A 9808-nucleotide genomic window follows, 5' to 3' on the forward strand; every position below is an offset into this window, starting at 1 on the left:
AATATAATGTCAAGCAGACCAGATGTGAAGATTGACCTGAACAGCCAGCCCATTGCCTTAGTGAGCAAGTTCATTTGAAGCTAAATATGCTTGATGAACACAGATTAAGAATAAGGCTGCTTGGACATAAAATTTGAATTATTAAAGGGTTCTGATAGCCCATTACATTGATCTTCATTCATTCATACATATATTTTCAATGTATTATGAAGTGCGTGAGTGTGTGCTCACTCAGTGATGTCCGACTCTTTGTGACCCCATGGACTGTAGCCCACCAGGCTCCTCTGTTCATGGGATTCTCCAGGCAAGAGTACTGGAATGGATTGCCATTTCCTTCTCCAGGGGATCTTCCTGACCCAGGGATCGAATTCGAGTCTCCTGCATTGGCAGGCAGGTTCTTTACCACTGAGCTACCAGCAAAGTCCCTTTAATTACTCTGAGCAGGAGTCATTTTAAGGGGGAACAACAGGGCTGCAGCACTTCCATAAATTCTCAAACATACATGTCTAGAATTACATATGTATACAAAAGCAAAAGCCCCTTCTTTCTACTCCAACTGATTTCCACCCAGTGCCAATATGAACCACCTCCAGATCAGGTAGGGGTGTGTGTTTATTTGGGATTGATGTCCTTGTTTGGTACAGTCTTTTATCAAAGATAACCCTAATGCTAGTTGGTTTTCCTCTAAGTGTGTGCAAACTATATTTTGCCTTTGTGATCAAAATTATGTAAATACCAGAGCTTTCCTTCTCATTAATATCTTAGACACCAGTTGGTGTTTAACTGACCTATTGATGTTTTCACTGTCTTTGCCTCTCTGTTCTAATTGTTGATGCCAGTTTGTTTTTCTTCACATTATTAAGTCTATTTCTAGAATACAATTGAGTGTAACATAATTATATACTTTGGGGTCAATTCTCCTCCTTTCTATTCTATTTCTTAGAAGGATGTTGCCAACTTTCCTCTCTGACTCTCCACTCAGCTCCATATCTTTTCGACACTGCTGTATCTGTTTGGGCAACAGAGAGTAATCTATTAAAAAAACATGAACCCACCTCTCTTCACTCTTGCTCAGCTACTGAGTTTGGTCTGTATTTTGGCATTTACCTACTCCCTCCCTCTAGGTTTCCCAGGTGGCGCTAGTGGTAAAGAACCTGCCTGCCAATGAAGGAGATATAAGAGATGCAGGTTCTATCCCTGAGTGGGGAAGATCCCTGGAGGAGGGCATGGCAACCCACTCCAGTATTCTTGCCTGGAGAATCCCATCGACAGAAGACCCTGACAGGCTACAGTCAGGGTTGCAAAAAGTCAGCCAAGACTGAAGCAACTTAGCATGCCTCCCTCCCTCCAGTTTTTGAGGACTGACTTTCCTCTTTATGCTTGTCAGAAGCAAACCAAGAATCTTTATCACCTTGGTTTTCTTCAAGGAAAAGAAAGACTTGTCTGTATTTCCCAGCAAAAACAAGGCCCTGCTATATGGTTCAAGAGACTCCCAGGGCCTCCCAAGCACCAGCAGGCATAGTCTAACTGGCAGGTCTGATCTTTAACTCTTGAGCCCTCTTGAACCCATTTCATGTGAAATGCCAGGCTGGATGAATCAAAAGCTGCAATCAAGATTTCCAGGAGAAACATCAACAACCTCAGATATGCAGATGATACCACTTTAATGGCAGAAAGTGAAGAAGAACTAAAGAAACTCCTGAGGAGGGTGAAACAAGAGAGTGAAAAAGCTAGCTTAAAACTCAAAAAAACTAAGATCATGTCATCCGGTCCCATTACTTCATGGCAAATAGATGGGGAAACAATGGAAACAGTGAAAGGCTTTATTTTCCTGGGTTCCAAAATCACTGTTGATGCTGTTGTCAGCCATGAAATTAAGACACTTGCTCCTTGGAAGGAAAGCTATGACAAATCTAGACAGTAAAAGCAGAGACATCACTTTGCTGACAAAGGTCTGTATAGTCAAAGCTCTGGTTTTTGCAGTAGTCATGTATGGATGTGGGAGTTGGACCATAAGGAAAGCTGAGCACCAAAGAATTGATGTTTTCAAACTGGTGCTGGAGAAGACTCCTGAGAGTCCCTTGGACAGCAAGGAGATCAAATCTGTCAATCCTGAAGAAAATCAATCCTGAATATTCATTGGAAAGACTGAGGCTGAAGTTCCAATACTCTGGCAACCTGATGCGAAGAGCCAACTCATTAGAAAAGACTCTGATGCTGGGAAAGATTGAAGGCAGGAGGAGAAGGGGATGACAGAGGATGAGATGGTTGGATGGCATTGCTGACTCAATGGATATGAGTTTGAGCAAACTCTGAGAGATAGTGAAGGACAGGGAAGCCTGGCGTATTGCAGTCCATGGGGTTGCAAAGAGTCGGACACAGCTGAGCGACTAAACAATTATTGAAGGTGAAGTCATTATCTTGTTGTTTCTTCCCCCACTTTGCCCATACAAAACTTTTTTACTTTTTCTGGCTTCTCAGATTTTACTCTCCCATTCCCGTCATTTAACACTGTCTTTTATTTTGCTTTATAATTTTGGAGCATAGAAAGCTTTATTTCAGGCCCAAGCAAGGAGAACAGGTAGCTCATGTTCAAAAACTTCAAACTCCCTGGTGGTTTTGGGGGAGAAGTTTTTAGGCAAAATTTGGGGTGAGGACTGCAGGGTGGGTGACTTTCTTCTGACTGGTGAGGAGGTAGCAGGATGATGTTCCAGGAATTTTGTGCTCAGCTTGAAGTTGCCATTCTCCACCTGGGTGGGGGCCTTAGTTCCTGGGAACCGTACAGGGTCTTGCTCAGTTTCAAACCAGGATCAGATTCCAGAACCAAGAGGTTAGAAGAACACCATCCACCTGGAGTCTGAAGTTCATCAAAACCTGTCTTTAAGAAATTAAAATAAGAACCATTTGGTCTCAGGACTGAAGCTCAGTAGGTATATGTCTCATCTCATAAAGAATCAGTGAGATGCAAAGTGAGAGGTAAGAAATGTATCTGTGTATTTAGTTAGAGAGACACACATTCCATAGATAGAATGGATCCATGTCAGAAGGCAAGAATGGCCTTGGGAGAAACATGCCCCACAGACAGAGTGTGGGCCATCTCAGAAGGCAAAAGGCAACACTGTCTTTAAATTCATTTATATTCAACAAACCAAAGAGGCGTCAGTCATTAGGATTCCCTAACTTAGAAGGCTGCTAGGGAACTATAACAATTTTTTGTCATCAAATAATATTTTCTTCTCCCACACTAATTAGAAAGGTCCATGTGCTGGCAAAGGGCACTGTGGATGTATCATCCTGTGCTTTCCCAAAGATAAGTGCCAAACATTTGTGTGTGAATGTAGTATTTGTCACACCTTGTTAATTATAATCCCCCTTTCTCATTTAGAGCTTTCAAGATGTATTAATACTGTTATTCTCTGAGTCATTCTCTTTAATTCTGTTTCACCCCTAGTGAGCTGACTGTACAATCTGTATAATCTCTTTCAGCCAGCGTGTGTGCTGTGTGTTGAGGGGAGGAACTGAACAGCTGCCCCCATTATCTATAAAGAGAACAGAAAAAAAACAAAACCATTTTCAGGTGGTGATTAATGTGTCTAAGTGCCACAGGACAGGAGATTACATCGCTAAGATTCCAAGGTTGGGGGGGGTGGGGGTGGGGGAAGGGGGCAGAAGTGAACCTTGAGTTTTCCTATTTGCATGCTTCTAGAGAGATTAACAAAAAAATAATCACAGAGGTTGGGGGGAAATGCGGGGGGTAGGGTGGGGAGTAGAGAATAGAGATTTGTTAAAGCAGGGAGGTGATGAGAAGTTGGAGGCAGAATTTGGAAGCCCTGAATGTCAGACTGTGGAGGTAAAGCTGGGTCTTTAGGTCATAGGAAACAAGACACTTACAGACTAGCAGTTTTGTAGTCTGGGATTCCATTCTTCTATGCCTCCCTAATACAGAAGTCACTAACACACACATTCAATTAGTTAATAATCAAAACTCTGTGCCTAAATTTCTGCTTGGCAATAATTGGCTGGATAGTAATGCAGCTGCTTTAGATGCAGCATGGCTCTCCAGCTTCCTCAGGCCCTACCTGGTCTGGGTTCGCTTTTTTAGATTAATGGCCTTCAAATCATACTTGCTAAAAAAATTCTGAAAAAATAGGTTGCTGCCTAAACTTTTAAAATTATCAGTTTAAATTGTTTTAAAGGATGTAATTTATGATATGCTGAAACATTAACATTTTAAAGTGAAGCTGTCATATCACTCTTTTAAATGCATCCCAGTTCAGTTCAGTCGCTCAGTCATGTCTGACTCTGCAACCCCATGGACTGCATCACGCCAAGGCTTCCCTGTCCATCACCATCTCCCAGAGCTTGCTCAAACTCATGTCCATCGAGTCGGTGATGCCATCCAACCATCTCATCTGTTGTACCCTTCTCCTCCTGCCTTCAATCTTTCCCATCATCAGGGTATTTTCCAATGAGTCAGTTCTTTGCATCAGGTGGCCAATGGAATTTAAATACCATCGCAGTTTGATACCATCGTCCTTTAAAAGTACATGAATAAGGAACTTCCCTAGTGGTCCTTTTCATATTGTCCATGGGGTTCTCAAGGCAAGAATACTGAAGCGGTTTGCCATTCCCTTCTCTGGTGGACCACATTTTGTCAGAACTCTCCACCATGACCATCTTGGGTGGCCCTGCACGGCATGGCTTATAGTTTCATTGAGTTAGACAAGGCTGTGGTCCATGTGATTAGCTTGATTAGTTTTCTGTGATTGTGGTTTTCAGTCTGTCTGCCCACTGATGGAGAAGGATAAGAGGCTTATGGAAGCTTCCTGATGGGAGAGACTGACTGAGGGGAAAACTGTGTCTTGTTCTGATGGGTGGGGCCATGCTCAGTAAGTCTTTAATCCAATTTTCTGTTGATGGGTGGAGCTGTGTTCCCTCCCTGCTATTTAGAGTCAGTAGCTGACCCTCAGATCCCGGATACACCAGAAAGGAGACTGTGACATGCAGGTCTGACTAGAAAGACAGAAACTCAGGCAGCACTGAGACCTCCAGTCACGATAGACAGAGTGCCTGATGAACCACGGAGGTTCGTGACATTGTACAGGAGACAGGGATCGAGACCATCCCCAAGAAAAAGAAATGCAAAAAAGCAAAATGGCTGTCTGAGGAGGCCTTACAAATAACTGTGAAAAGAAGTGAAGCAAAAAGCAAAGGAGAAAAGGAAAAGATATATCCATTTAAATGAAGAGTTTCAAAGAATTGCAAGGAGAGATAAGAAAGCCTTCCTCAGTGATCAGTGCAAAGAAATAAGAGGAAAACAATAGAATGGGAGGGACTAGAGATCTCTTCAAGAAAATTAGCAATACCAAGGGAACATTTCATGCAAAAGTGGACTCAATAAAGGATAGAAATGGTATGGACCTAACAGAAGCAAGGAGATATTAAGAAGAGGTGGCAAGAATACACAGAAGAACTGTACAAAAAAGATCTTCACAACCCAAATAATCACAATGGTGTGATCACTCACCTAGAGCCAGACATCCTGAAATGTGAAGTCAATTGGGCCTGAGGAAGCATCACTAAAAACAAGCTAGTGGAGGTGATGGAATTCCAGTTGAGCTAATTCAAATCCTAAAAGATGATGCTGTGAAAGTGCTGCACTCAATATACCAGCAAATTTGGAAAACTCAGCAGTGGCCACAGAACTGGAAAAAGTCAGTTTTCATTCCAGTCCCAAAGGCAGTGTCAAAGAATGCTCAAACTATCGCACAATTGCACTCATCTCACAGGCTAGTAAAGCAATGCTCAAAATTCTCCAAGCCAGGCTTCAGCAGTATGTGAACCATGAACTTCCAGATGTTCAAGCTGGTTTTGGAAAAGGCAAAGGAACCAGAGATCAAATTGCCAACATCTGTTGGATCATCGAAAAAACAAGAGTGTTCCAGAAAAACATCTATTTCTACTTTACTGACTATGCCAAATCCTTTGACTGTGTGGATCACAATAAACTGGAAAATTCTGAAAGAGATGGGAATACCAGACCACCTGACCTGCCTCTTGAGAAACCTGTATACAGGTCAGGAAGCAACAGTTAAAACTGGACATGGACCAACAGACTGGTTCCAAATAGGAAAAGGAGTATGTCAAGGCTGTATATTGTCACCCTGCTTATTTAACTTATATGCAGAGTACATCATGAGGAATGCTGGGCTGGAGGAAGCACAACCTGGATTCAGATTGCCGGGAGAAATATCAATAACCTCAGATATGCAGATGACACCACCCTTATGGCAGAAAGTGAAGAGGAACTAAAAAACCTCTTGATGAAAGTGAAGGAGAGTGAAAAAGTTGGCTTAAAGCTCAACATTCAGAAAACTAAGATCATGGCATCTGGTCCCATCACTTCATGGCAAATAGATGGGGAAACAGTGGCTGACTTTATTTTGGGGGGCTCCAAAGTCACTGCAGATGGTGACTGCAGCCATGAAATTAAAAGACACTTACTCCTTGGAAGGAAAGTTATGACCAACCCAGACAGCATTTTAGAAAGCAACCTAGAAAGCAGAGACATTACTTTATCAACAAAGGTCCGTCTAGTCAAGGCTATGGTTTTTCCAGTAGTCATGTATGGATGTGAGAGTTGGACTATAAAGAAAGCTGAGCACCGAAGAATTGATGCTTTTGAACTGTCATGTTGGAGAAAACTCTTGAGAGTCCCTTGAACTGCAAGGAGATCCAACCAATCCATCCTAAAAGAGATCAGTCCTGAATGTTCATTGGAAGGACTGATGCTGAAGCTGAAACCCCAATACTTTGGCCACCTGATGTGAAAAGCTGACTCACTTGAAAAGACCCTGATGCTGGGAAAGATTGGGGGCAGGAGGAGAAGGGGACCACAGAGGATGAGATGGTTGGACGGCATCACCAACTTAATGGACGTGAGTTTAAGTGGACTCTGGGAGTTGGTGATGGACAGAGAGGCCTGGAGTGCTGCAGTCCATGGGGTCGAAAAGAGTGGGACACAACAGAGTGACTGAACTGAACTGGTGATCCAGTGGTTGATGCCAGCCTGCAGGGGACAATTGGGAAACTAGGATCCTGCATGCCACGTGAGAAAAGAAAAAAAATTTTTTTTCTTATAAGAGTTGAACATTTTATTAATATATGGTTCCTTTTTCTCTTTGAAATCCTATTTTCTTTCTAGAATTTTATACTGTATTTTCATATCAAATGTCTTATTCATCATTTCATTTTCTATGTATTAAAGTTTCTTTTGGATTGTTATTGCAATTATTGAAACAATTAAGCAAAGCAATATATTACAACCTTAATAACTATCAAACAGGAAGTAAAATTTTTTAATGGAAATGCCTCTTTTAATAAGATAGAGACTAAAAATAGTAGTTCCTGTATCCATGGAAAAATATTATCTGGACAATTTTTTTCTCCCTTTCTATAGCCATTAAGTGCTGAGAAACTTTGATCACACAATTTAGTAGGTGGGACTGGAAAGAGTTTTGTTATGGTAATGTCCCTCAATTATTTGATCTTCCAAGTTATATGGCAGAAATCCAGTAATCTATCTTAAGAAATTAAAGGATCAGCTGAAAGTTCCATGTAGTCCTCCTCCTCTTTTGTTGAAAACTAAGAACCAGAATTCTGATTTGCAAAAGGATATGTTGCCAAGTCATTACTCTTTTCACAATATTAGGGTTTCTAATTGTCCTCTATTTGTCACCTCTGAGATTTTTAACATTCATGGCAAAGCCCATCCTGAGATTTCGAGTAGAAGAGAAATATTTTTGTTTGTAAAGTGGAAGGGTGCAATTTTTAAAAAATTTCTCAGTCATATCAATTTTAGAAAAGACTATATATGATGGGACTTCCCTGGTGGCCCAGTGGTTAAGAATCCCCCTTGCAATGCAGGGGACACTAACATCCCACATGCCACACGCTTATGGAGCAAGTAAGCCCTCCCAGGGCAACTAGAGAGTAGCTCCACTTGAGTCAACTAGAGAAAGCCCACGTACAACAGTGAACACCCAGTGCAGTCAAAAATAAAAATAAATTCTTTTAAAATGTCATTTGATCACGAAGGCCTTCTCAAGATAGCCCATGTAAACACTATCTTACAAGTATACATCGCTCCACCTCTCTTCCCCCTGAACACTATCCCTTTCCTATACTTTAAATTTTTGTTTTAGTTAGCAATTGCCTGATATTTGTCTATCTCCCCACTAGAGTGTTAACGCCACAGGTGCAGGAACTCATTTGTTCACTGCTGTGCCACAGTAGCTGGCACATTGTGTGGACCATCAGACCTTCAACACTTGGTCCAGTAAATCCATGACTGTCCATCTTCCTTACAGCCTAAATGACATCTTCTCTCAGATCAGGAAACTCCTTCCCTCATGCTGCTTGCTGCTGCCTGCTAAGTCGCTTCAAGCTGGGTCCAAGTCTTTGCAGCCCCATGGACTGTAGCCCATTAGGCTCCTCTGTCCATGGGATTCTCCAAGCAAGAATACTGGAGTGGTTTGCCTTCTCCAGAAGGTGATCTTCCCAAGCCAGGGATCCAACCCACATTCCTTTTGTCTCCTGCATTGGCAGGCGGGTTCTTTACCACTAGTGCCACCTGGGAAACCCTTTTTGTATGCTACTTCTCTAACAATTTGGGAAATCACTCAGAAGAGTAGGAGACCCCACTCAACCCCCAAATGGGGGCTTCACTACCTGTAGAAATAAGAATCGTTCAACAAGCTACTCCGCAAGGGCCCTAACAGCTGACAATCCTGTGACTCCGTCTGGCCAAGCTTGTGAGACTTTGAAACTGGAAAGAAAGAAGCAGGGAGAAGGAAGTCAGCTTAGATGAAATTGAGAGAGAAGGCAGTCTAGCCTGTTTAAAAACATGTACTTATGCCTTCACCTTTTCAGCGTCTGAAGACCACCGCTTTTAAACTAAATCTCTTCCTCTGGGGAGAGCGCGAAGAGCCAGTAACAGGTCTCCCGAGGCAGCGCCATTTAAAGTCGGCCCAGGGGCCTCAGCGTCTACCTTAAGAGGGGCTCCACCCACATTTCAGCTCTTTGTTAGTCAACCGTGCCCAACCGAGAACAGTGTAAATATTCTGTTCACAAAATGCATTTCACTGTGAACAAAGCGTACGGATAGCGATCTAATTCAGCTGGGACCTCGGCGCCTGACCAACTCCCCTAAGAACGGACCAGGCGCCTCCATCATGGCCGCCGGCGACAGCGCTGAAAGGCAACTGATAGGAAATGGCGCCGGGGCGCGCGGACAGTCTCGCCAGGTCCAGGGCGACGGGGCCAGAGGGCTGGCAAGACCGTCTAGGAGCGCCGGCCAGGGTCCCTGAAGACGGTCCTCGGATTTTAACACCTAGAAACCCTGAAACTTGACGCCTGCAATATGGAGGACGGTTATTGTCTCTGCCGAGCGATTTGTACGAGCAGGCCCTGATTCCGTCCCGCGTCGGAACCCGGCAAAATCCTCTATTCTCTAAACAGAATGCGTTACGCACACTGCGCATCTTCGCAATAGTGGGCCGGCTAACGACGCCAAGAATGTTACGTCGCTCTCCCCCTCCCCTCCCCACCCCTAGTTCTGGTTCAGGAGGCGCGAGAACTCTGCGCCCAATCCGTACTTTGTTTTTCTGCTACAGACCGCGAAGTGCGCCCGTCTCCGCAACTGACGTAAAACGCTTCCAAGAATACCCCTAGTGCTCCGCGAAGCCCTCGGGCTATTCCGAGACGCTGTTTACGTATCGGCTCCGACGTACGTAGCGTTAAGCTGGAG

General features: G+C 43.5%; 1 long non-coding RNA gene across 1 annotated transcript; it reads right to left on the reverse strand.

The window, feature by feature from the left end:
* Window positions 1–2595: 2595 nt before the first annotated feature.
* Window positions 2596–9425, reverse strand: LOC133043580 (uncharacterized). Its single transcript, XR_009689727.1, has 3 exons — window positions 8924–9425; window positions 8731–8827; window positions 2596–2878 (listed from the first exon to the last, which is right to left on the reverse strand). It is a non-coding gene; the product is annotated as an uncharacterized LOC133043580 (long non-coding RNA).
* Between the last annotated feature and the right edge of the window lie 383 nt (window positions 9426–9808).

Source organism: Dama dama, chromosome 22 (assembly GCF_033118175.1).
Source record: "Dama dama isolate Ldn47 chromosome 22, ASM3311817v1, whole genome shotgun sequence".
NCBI classification, from domain to species: domain Eukaryota; kingdom Metazoa; phylum Chordata; class Mammalia; order Artiodactyla; family Cervidae; genus Dama; species Dama dama.